Source organism: Mastomys coucha, unplaced genomic scaffold, assembly GCF_008632895.1.
Source record: "Mastomys coucha isolate ucsf_1 unplaced genomic scaffold, UCSF_Mcou_1 pScaffold22, whole genome shotgun sequence".
NCBI classification, from domain to species: domain Eukaryota; kingdom Metazoa; phylum Chordata; class Mammalia; order Rodentia; family Muridae; genus Mastomys; species Mastomys coucha.
In genome coordinates this window covers 73,048,198-73,057,864 of record NW_022196905.1, presented here as the reverse complement: position 1 = coordinate 73,057,864, position 9,667 = coordinate 73,048,198, and the positions used below count along the sequence as shown (strand labels likewise).

Below are 9,667 nucleotides of genomic sequence, written 5' to 3'. Positions count from 1 at the left end.
TCTCCTTTCCTCTTCTCTTCTTTTTCCTCTCTTTTCTTCTTTTCCTCTCTTTAATTTTTAATTTTTTTCTTAGCAGAATCTCACTGGGTATCTCTGGCTGGCCTAGAACTCACTACTTAGAGAGCAGACTAGCCTAAGAATGCACAGAGATCCACTTGCCACTACATGCTCTGGGATTCAAGGCTTTAAAGGTGTGTGTCTCCATGGCCAGCTGGGATGGAAGAGCTTTATAGTTAGTGCTATTTTAGAATGAAAGGTCAACCTGTTGTCTGAAACATATTTATTAGCACAGAAATCCTAAAAAAACTATTACAACACTTAAATTATGTGATTTGACAGGTTACTGCGATCTGCACAAATTTGTAAATATCCAAGGTGAAGTTTTATAGTTTCAATAAATCTCATAATAATGTTGCAGTATGATTTTTATTACCATGTTAGAATTTCTGACATTAATATGCTTGCAAGTTAAAAACCACATTTCTATTGGATTTATATATATATAATGTATAATAATATGGAATATAATAAATAAGCATAGAATACACATTAACTATTGTTTTACAAATCAGAAAGCATCGCTTTGATTACTTTAAGTGTTTTAAATAAAATACTGATGAGTTTGATATACTAAATCCTATAAATATATTTTAATGAATTATTAAAACATCATTTTTATGTTGTAGTATTTAGATTTACAATATACAAAAGCATGTCATATTCTGAAGCAAAACTAATATCGAGAAAGATGTATTACATCATGTAATATAATAAATCGAAATTGATGAGTACAAATGAATTGTAATTTTGTGGAGAATCCATATTTGTACATCTGTATGGGGTATGTCATGATGATTTGATTCATTTATACATTATGAAATAATCAAATTAAGATAATTAGAACCTCCATATGTTAAAGAACTAATTGATTTTGAGTGTTAAAAATATACTTAATAAATAATAACAGCATTACTTAACTTACAAAATAATTGTTTAACCAAGTTGATGAGAAGAAGTTTTATATATGGATTTAGAGAATTCTGCTTTATAGTCATCTTTTTAATCTGTATTTCCCTGCTCCTTAAGCTAGAACATCTCAGCTGATGTTGACATTTATTTAAGTATTTCATGCTTAGAAATAATTTTAGGCATAGCACTACCTGTCAGTCCTCAGAGCTTACTTCTTCTAATTTACCAATGGACCCAATGGGTCAATTTGTAAAATTTTGTATTCTGTCAAGTAGGCTTCTTCTTTTCTTTCAATTCTTTAACCTTTTTCTACAGTCCAGACTTTATCCTCCTCCCAATGCACCCTCTGATTGTTCCACATCCCATTCCTCCCCTATCATTAGATGTCAAAAAGAGTTGTCAGACTGCCTGAAGCTGGAATTAATAGGAGAGTGTAAGCTGTCCAGTCAGAACGCTAGGATCTGAACTTTGGTCCCCTGGTACATTCTGATAACTATTGAGTCACCTATTGCTCTAGCTCCTTGTTTTAAGATTTGAAGGGAAAGGAATGAATGCTGTTTTGTATGGCTGTCCTCTGAGAAGGTCCACCCACCAGCTGACTCAGACAGATGCTGACACCCACAACCCAACGGTGGATGGAGCTTGGAGTTTCTTATGGAATAACAGGAGGAAAGATTGCGGGCCAGAAGAGCATAGGAAGAGCCATAAGAAGATAAACAGAGTTAACTAACCTGGACCCTTGGGGTTCTCGGAGACTGAACTACAAACCAAAGAGCATACACACACATGTTGTACCTAGGTCTCAATGCCCAAATGTAACAAATATGCAGCTTCATCTTCATATGGTTCCTGAATAACTGGAGCAGGGAGGAGCTATCTCAAAGTTGTTGCCTGTATGTGCAATATACATTTCTACTTGCCCTCTCTTGTCTAACCTCAATGGTAGACGATGTGTCTATCCTTGAGGAAACTTGATGTACCAGGGTCATGGGGCCCCCACTTGCTCTGAGGAAAAGAGAGGGGAAGTAGGGGGAAAGATTCTGGAAGGGAGTGACTGGGAGGGGACAGTGAGGATGTAAAGTGAATAAGTAAAAGAAAAATTAATTTAATTTAAAAAGATGGCTATTTTACTAAAAACACACTCTCTCTCTTTCTTTCTTTTTGCCTTTCTTTTCTTTCTTTCTGTGAAACCCTTTTACCTTTCTTTCCCCCACTCCCTCCCGTTCTCCTCTGAGATGGTACACCCAGTATCCCTCCAAGCTGGTGCATCAAGTCTCTTCAGGATTAGGTGCATACACTCCCACTGAGGCTAGACCACACAGCCCTGTTGAAGAATGGATACCACAGTCAGGCTACAGCCTTAGAGATAGAAATCTTGTCCTCCCTTATTACTGATCCATAGTGCTCAAAACATTAACTATAAGTACAAGGATATTCTTGACTAGAGTTAAAGATGATTAACTATTAATACAGTCTAATACATGAAGAAAGAGAGGAGGCAATAAAAAGGGTAGAGTGAAAAAGAAAGCTTTCAAAGGCCAAGTCCCAGCATTTTAGTGATATAAATGTTTGGTTTTAAGCTCTGTGTTTCGAGCATACCAGAGCATGTACACTAAATCTCTATTACAAGAATGTTATTTACATTGTGGCTATTAAGAATCAATGACATGTATCAAGCATTTAGTATATCTTTACTTCAGATTGAGTTTTGCTGTGGATGGAGATGGATAGTGATTGGTTACTGGCTTTGCTTTTCTCAGGTATGCAGTTCTCATTTGTAAAACTTAAGTCAGTTGATGCGTATTTTCTTTGTCTTCATATCCTTATAACTTATAGCACTCTAAGATGTCTGTGCTGTGCTCTTTTTAAAGGGAGAAGAAAAGAGATTGCTCAATCTGATATACCCACACCTAAATTCTCACGTGTGCCCAGATTCTGTAGTGTGAGGGGCTGTTCATGAACATTCATCTCCCAAGTATTCAAGTATGGTTGTCAAATTAATGTAAATAAGCACAGGTTTGAATATTATATGTTATGTAGTTACTTTTTGTGTAAGAACACTCAGGTCCCTTGAATTTTCCTATGAGCTTGGATTTTGTAACTCATTTTATGAGATGCTTTTAAGTTTATCCATTTACTTCATACCATAAAGGCAATGCCACATTATAACTATCTTATGTAGATTTTCAGAATCACCCTATCCACCCTTGCCTCAGGCTGTCCTCCCTCTGTAATTGCCAAAGTGGTCTGTGGGCTAGAAGAACAGACAAATGTTGAGATGTGGACAGAACTAATTAGCTTTAGAACCCTAGTAAACCTCCTTATGTGAGAGCCATAATTGTAAATACAGCCTGCTTCAAACCACTCTATTTGAGAGCAGTCATAACGAGTACCATCTGCCAAAGTGGAGGGAGAAGGCTGCTTGGAGCAGTTGGTTTGTAGGACGAGACTCTCATCGTGTCACTGTGTTCTGGCTCTTTGTTCCAAGAAAGAACATTTGATTTGACAATAAGCTCTTATGTTTCCTTTTAAATATTGTTTACATGGGAGTTAAACATCAAATAAACAACAGGCATTGATGTTAAGATATCTCCAGCTGATTTCCTTGGTGTTTTTCTTTCATCTCGGGGAGGATTATGCTCTATTGTTCCTGTTTACATTCAAATCACTTACATATGTTGTAATGAAAATCTTTGAAGTTTACTGATTTCCAATATGTGCAGAGGACAGTATCATTTTTAAGCTACACAAGCTCTACAAATAGATAATATGAACATAAAATCCTTAAGCTTTTGTGATATACATTAAAATTACTAGAGATGTCTATCTATTATTAGGGGTTTTCTTGTTTTGGTATTGTGTCAGGGGATATAAATGATACCAATATTGGAAATTTGTTATATGCCATCCAATTCATGTAGTTGTCTGTTTGAATGCATTGTTTTGTAATACAATAAGATTTAATTACCTCAATGCATGAGGTATAATTCATTGCTCTGTTTGTTTCCTAAGCAAATGTAACTATTGCTGACAGAACAGGTTATATAATGTTGACCAAAATGTCAAGGAAGGATACTTGGGAGCAAAATGCTTGAAGTTATTACTAAAAAATATGTATCAATTAGTTAAAAGTAGATAAAAATAGGGAATAGTGAGAATCTAGTTTTTCAAAGATCATAAATATTGCTTTAACACTGGGCCTGTTTTAGAGCACAGAAGTTAATAATGGTAGAAAAAAGTATGCAACTGAGCAAATGGGAACAAAAGTAAATTGATAGTTAAGTGAGAGATGAGTATCTATGAGCTTAAAAGCAAAGAGGAAAGTATTCTTAGAGTAAAGACTGTGTTTGAAGTCATGAGGACATGTAATACTCTCATAGTAAATTCATTAATTAGAGGAGAAAATTAAAAGTATTGAAAACCTAAGAAATATATTAATTAAAAAAATGAAAATAAATATGAGGGTAGGCAAAATTATCATTGGAATCAACTAAATCAGTCATAAAAGTAATCATTATTGCTCAACATCTGAGAATAGGATATTTTTGTTCATTAGCCCAGCCCAGTGACATGGGTCACAGTGGCAAGACTGTTCTATATTTATGGCCAGAAGCTGTGTGCATGTTGTGAGGACCTAAAGTATGGCCAGTCCAATTTAAAATATCTAGGATTATCACACTTCCATATTTAATCATTGATAGTATTAATTTTAAAAAATCCACTTATACCTGGAAGTGGTGGTACATGCATTTAATCCTAGCACTTGAGAGGCAGAGGCAGGCGGATTTCTGAGTTCAAGGCCAGCCTGGTCTATAGAGTGAGTTCCAGGACAGCCAGGGCTACACAGAGAAACTCTGTCTCAAAAAAAATCCATTTAAAAAGAAAAAAAATATTATTTGTACAACTGAAAAACTGATTCTAAATATTATATGGCCATATGAATCTGTAGCTTTGCTGAGATGGCATATATATATATATATATATATATATATATATATATATATATATATATATGTGTGTGTGTGTGTGTGTGTATGTGTATACATATATATGCATATATATACACACACATATATATACCATATATATATAATATCAATATCATATGAACATAATCAGAATAGGTTATCAGCACATTACTCAGTTTTCCATTGCTGTAACAAAAATAGATAATTAATTTGACCATAGAAAATGAAGGTTTGGACCCACAACTTTGATGCTCTCCTTCCCTCATTGTTAGGCTATACTAGACCTGCGACAGCACATCGCACAATGACAATGTATGATAGAACAAAGCTGCTTTCTTAATTGCCAGACATCAAAAGTAAGAAGAGAAAGGAATCCTCCAATCCTTATCAAGGACACACATCCATTGATTCCATGCCTTCAAGTTCCACCACCTTTCAATACTGGGAGCAGAACTTCAATAATGCAAAGTAGAGACCACAATCTGAGCAAGTAAAACTTCAGTAGACACTAAGCAAAACCTAAGGATACATCATCTTTCAAACATGATCCTTAATAACACACAATAAAATATTTGAATGCACATATGTAGTTTAATAAAGTTAGAGACTTGAATAATCTGGAGCCATAAGATAAAATCTCCATTGGGACATTGGGAGTGTTCATACAGGGCACTGATCGTAGGGAGTGGAGGAAGAGAAAAGGGCAGAAGAAACAACACCTTATGATGTGAATATGCTCAAGTGCTCTGAGTATTTGCCTAAACCTGAACCTTTGACCTGATTACTGCCACTTTAACTAGTGAGTTAATTTTGCATTGAAGATGAGATCACTCAAGGAGAGAGAGATTGACCATCCTTGCTAAAAATGCAATTCTCTCCTCTGTCTAAAAGAATAGGAAAAGATTCATATAGAGTTTGGCTTGATAGAGGGCTCATTATTATTTTTGAGGTTGGGAAAGATAATTGGTTCCCAATTCTGAAATTAATTAGTATACAAATTAAAAAAATAATCTGTTCTAGACTTCTTGAGCATGTTGATGCAAGATAGAAATCCTCCATGATCTTCAATTCTACAGTTATCAAAGAAATCTCAGTAAGGTTATTTAATGATAATGACACTTGTTTGAATACTTTTTTGTCAGGCATTGTGGTATGTTTTTTCTATATATAATTTTATTTAATCTTCTCATCCTACTGGTACTATAAGTTCTACTCTATGCATCAGGGATGGTGTCTCAAAAGGTAGGTTTTTGTACTTGCCATATATCAATCCTTGGATGTGTATCAAATTATAATTCCATTTATCATGCATTCTTTTATTATTCTCACCATCTCTTAAAGACTATACAAGATAAATATTCTTGTATTAACACATTTTTTATATCTTGATTTCACATATAATTTCAAAAAGCATTGAAGGTGAAATGAATTTAAAAAGGAATAGTTGTCATACTTCAAATACACAAATTCAGTTTCTAATATTAAATGCTCTCATATATGGTGTTTTGACTTTTATATTGCTGAAAATTGCTTTAAATCTGGGAAACAGGAATTGTTAAAAGACTTTTATATCCACCATAATGACTCTGGTTTACCTCATTTTCTTCTTCAGATACACTGATGAAGAGGAAATAAACAAACAAACCTCCCATGAAATTAAAAAGAGAAGTTTCTGAATTAAAATCTAAAGAGCAGTTAATACAAAGTTTTTGAAACTTGGAAGAAGAATAGGGACAAGAGAAGTGGACAGTAAGAAGGTAGTAGAAAACAGGAAAAAATGCACACTGGTGTTGTAGAATTTTGAGATCCAAGGGCATAGCTACATATATGTATATAGTCATTTTAGCTGTTGAAAATGAATCAAAATATTTTATTTTTAGGAAGAGAACTAAAGAAATTGTGCTAACAGATGATTTGGAAAAAAATAAGTATAAGAAGAAAACTTAATTCAGAAGAAAGAAAAGTTGAACTGCAGCAGCAAAAACAAGTTTGAAAGGAGGAGCTATTTATGACAGTATTACAAGCATCATGAGCTTAAAGAGAAATCAAACAAAACCAAAATGTGCAAGGCAAATGGATTGAGGTTCCCAGGTTAACAAAACAGGGTACAAGCTATTGGAACTACATGTAGATAGAAAATGTGAAATTCTTTATATATAAGACATTTATGTAGATTGTTCTTTTGTTTTTCTTTAACATATTTATTTATTCATTTTACAACCCAATCATAGTCCCTCCTCCTCCTTATCTAGGTCCCAACTCACACACAGCTGCTTCCACATCCTCTCCTTTCTTTCTCCTTTGAGAAGGGTTGTGGATTCCACTGGATATCGTTTACCCTGGCACATCAAGTCACTGTAAGACTTGGTGCATCCTCTCCCACTGAGGTCAGAAATGGCAGCCCAAGAAGGTGAACAATATTTACAGGCAAGCAACATGGAGACAGCCCACGCTCCAGTTGTTGAGAGACCTGCATGAAGGCCAAGCTGAGTATCTGCTATAGATGAGCTTGGTGTGGGCACTAAGTCCAGTCCATACATTATGCTTTCTGGTTCATGGTTCAGTATCTGGGAACCCCCAAGGGTCCAGTCCAGTTGACTTTTGGTCTTCCTGTGGATTTCCTACCCCTATCCCCAAGTTCGCTCAATCCTTCCTTCAATTCTTCCACAGACTCATTGAACTCTGTCTAATGTTTGGCTAAGGGTCTCTGCATCTGTTTCAGTCAGCTGCTAAATGAGCCTCTCAAATGACAATTATGCTATGTTCCTGTGTGCAAGCATAAAAATTATCATTAATATCAGGAATTGGTTCTTGCTTATGGGATGGGTCGCAAGTTGGGCCAGTCATTACGTGGCCATTTCCTCATCTTTGTCTCTGCACTTCTTATAGACAGTACAAATTCTGGGTGGGTGGTTTTGTGGATGGGTTGGTGTCCAAATTCCTCCACTGGGGGATCTGGGGGTCCTGCCTGGCTACAGGTGGTAGCCACTGTTAGGATCCATATGCCCCACTGCTAGGATTCTCAGACAGAATAATCCCATAGACTCCATTGATTCTCCCCCATCAAAGGTCTCTGGCACTTCCTAGGGATAAACATCCAATGTTCTGCCAGCTATTGATATCTAGTTCCTCCCTCAGCCTTCTCTCCATTGCTCTCCCACACCTGATCCACTCCCCAAACCTGTTCCTCTCCCCATCTCCTTTCCCACCAAGACCTACCCTCTTTTCACCCTCTGTCCACTCCAATGACTATTTTATTTCCATTTCTAAGTGAGATTCAAGCATCCTTTCTTGGCTCCTCCTTGTTAATTAGCTTCTGTGGGTCTGTGGATTATAGTAAGTTTAACCTTTACTTTATAGCAATACAAACTTATAAGTAAGTACATACCATGCATGTCTTTTGGGTCTGGGTGATATTTTCTAGTTCCATCCATTTGCCTGCAAATTTCATGATATTCTTGTTTTATATCATCAATATAAAGCAGCAGCCTACAGAATGAGAAAGTATCTTTACCAATCCTATATCTGAAATACAGGTAATACCCAAAAATATATGAAGAACACAGAAAGGTAGCTACTAACAATCCAAATAACAGTTAAAAAATGGGGTTCAGAACTAATCAGAGAATTCTCAACAGAGGAATTTTTAATGGGCAAGAAACACTTAAAGAAGCATTCAATACTCTTAGTCATCCGGAAATGCAAATCAAAATGATTATGATATCCTACCTTATACTCATCAGGATTGCTAAGATCAAAAAGTTCAAACAACAGTAAGTGGTGGAGAGGATTTAGAGCAATGAGAACATCACTCCATAGCTGATGAGAGTGTAAAATTATACAGCCATTTTGGAAAACAATTTGGATGTTTCTCAGAAAATTGAGAATAGTTCTACATCCAAACTATACCACTCCTGTTATAATACCCAAAAGCTCTTGTACCAGACAAGGATGCATGCTCCACTATGTCGCAGCAGCTTTGTTTGTAATACCCAGAAACTGGAAACAATCTAGATGCCCAGCAACTGAAGAATGAATAAAGAAAATGTGTCATATTTTTAAGAAGTACCTTCCAGTATCTGATTAATTTTTATTTTAAATTAAATAGACTGTCAAATTGATTACACTTTGCTCATTGAGTGAGATCCTTTTAAGTTGCTAATTGATTTGGAGGTATGATTTTTTAGAATAATAGTGAAGGACCACTAAATTTAAATATTTGTGTACACTGTCATAGTACTTTTTTAAAAAAAATATGACTTCAGGATTAATTGATTCAGTTGGAAAAGTCATTATCATAATTTCTAAGTAAATAATTTCAATTATTGTTATAATATGGGCAACAGCTAAATAGATTTTACTCTGAAACAAAGCTGTTTGTTTTCTATAGTGAACATGAAGTCACTACGTAATTTTCTCCAGGAAGTACAAGTTTATAGCAGTGGAGAACAACTCTGGAACATATTATTTCCAGCTTTCTACTTATGCACACAAGGGTATTATTCATTTAAAATATTTGATAAATACTTAAAATTCTTTGAAAAAAACATAATAATTACTACTCGCATTATTGCAGTCTACCTTGGATTCCTGCAATGACCCTTCTTGAATATTTTGGCATTGTAGCTGAATAGTTTTTTTCACTCTCTTAATGTCTACTATTTTACACTGCAATTTTTGAGGCCAAATTGCAAAATATCTCCATCTACCTTCAGAGGTTGTTTCCTAAC

The 9,667-nt window shown here is 35.2% G+C and overlaps 1 long non-coding RNA gene across 1 annotated transcript in view; it reads left to right on the top strand.

Moving 5' to 3' along the window:
- Nucleotides 1-2,949, top strand: part of LOC116070503 — a 26,554-nt gene extending 23,605 nt beyond the window's left edge. The window contains exon 5 of the long non-coding RNA XR_004110431.1: nucleotides 2,841-2,949. This is a non-coding gene — a long non-coding RNA (uncharacterized LOC116070503). The remainder of the gene's footprint in view (nucleotides 1-2,840) is intronic.
- The last annotated feature ends 6,718 nt before the right edge of the window (nucleotides 2,950-9,667 follow it).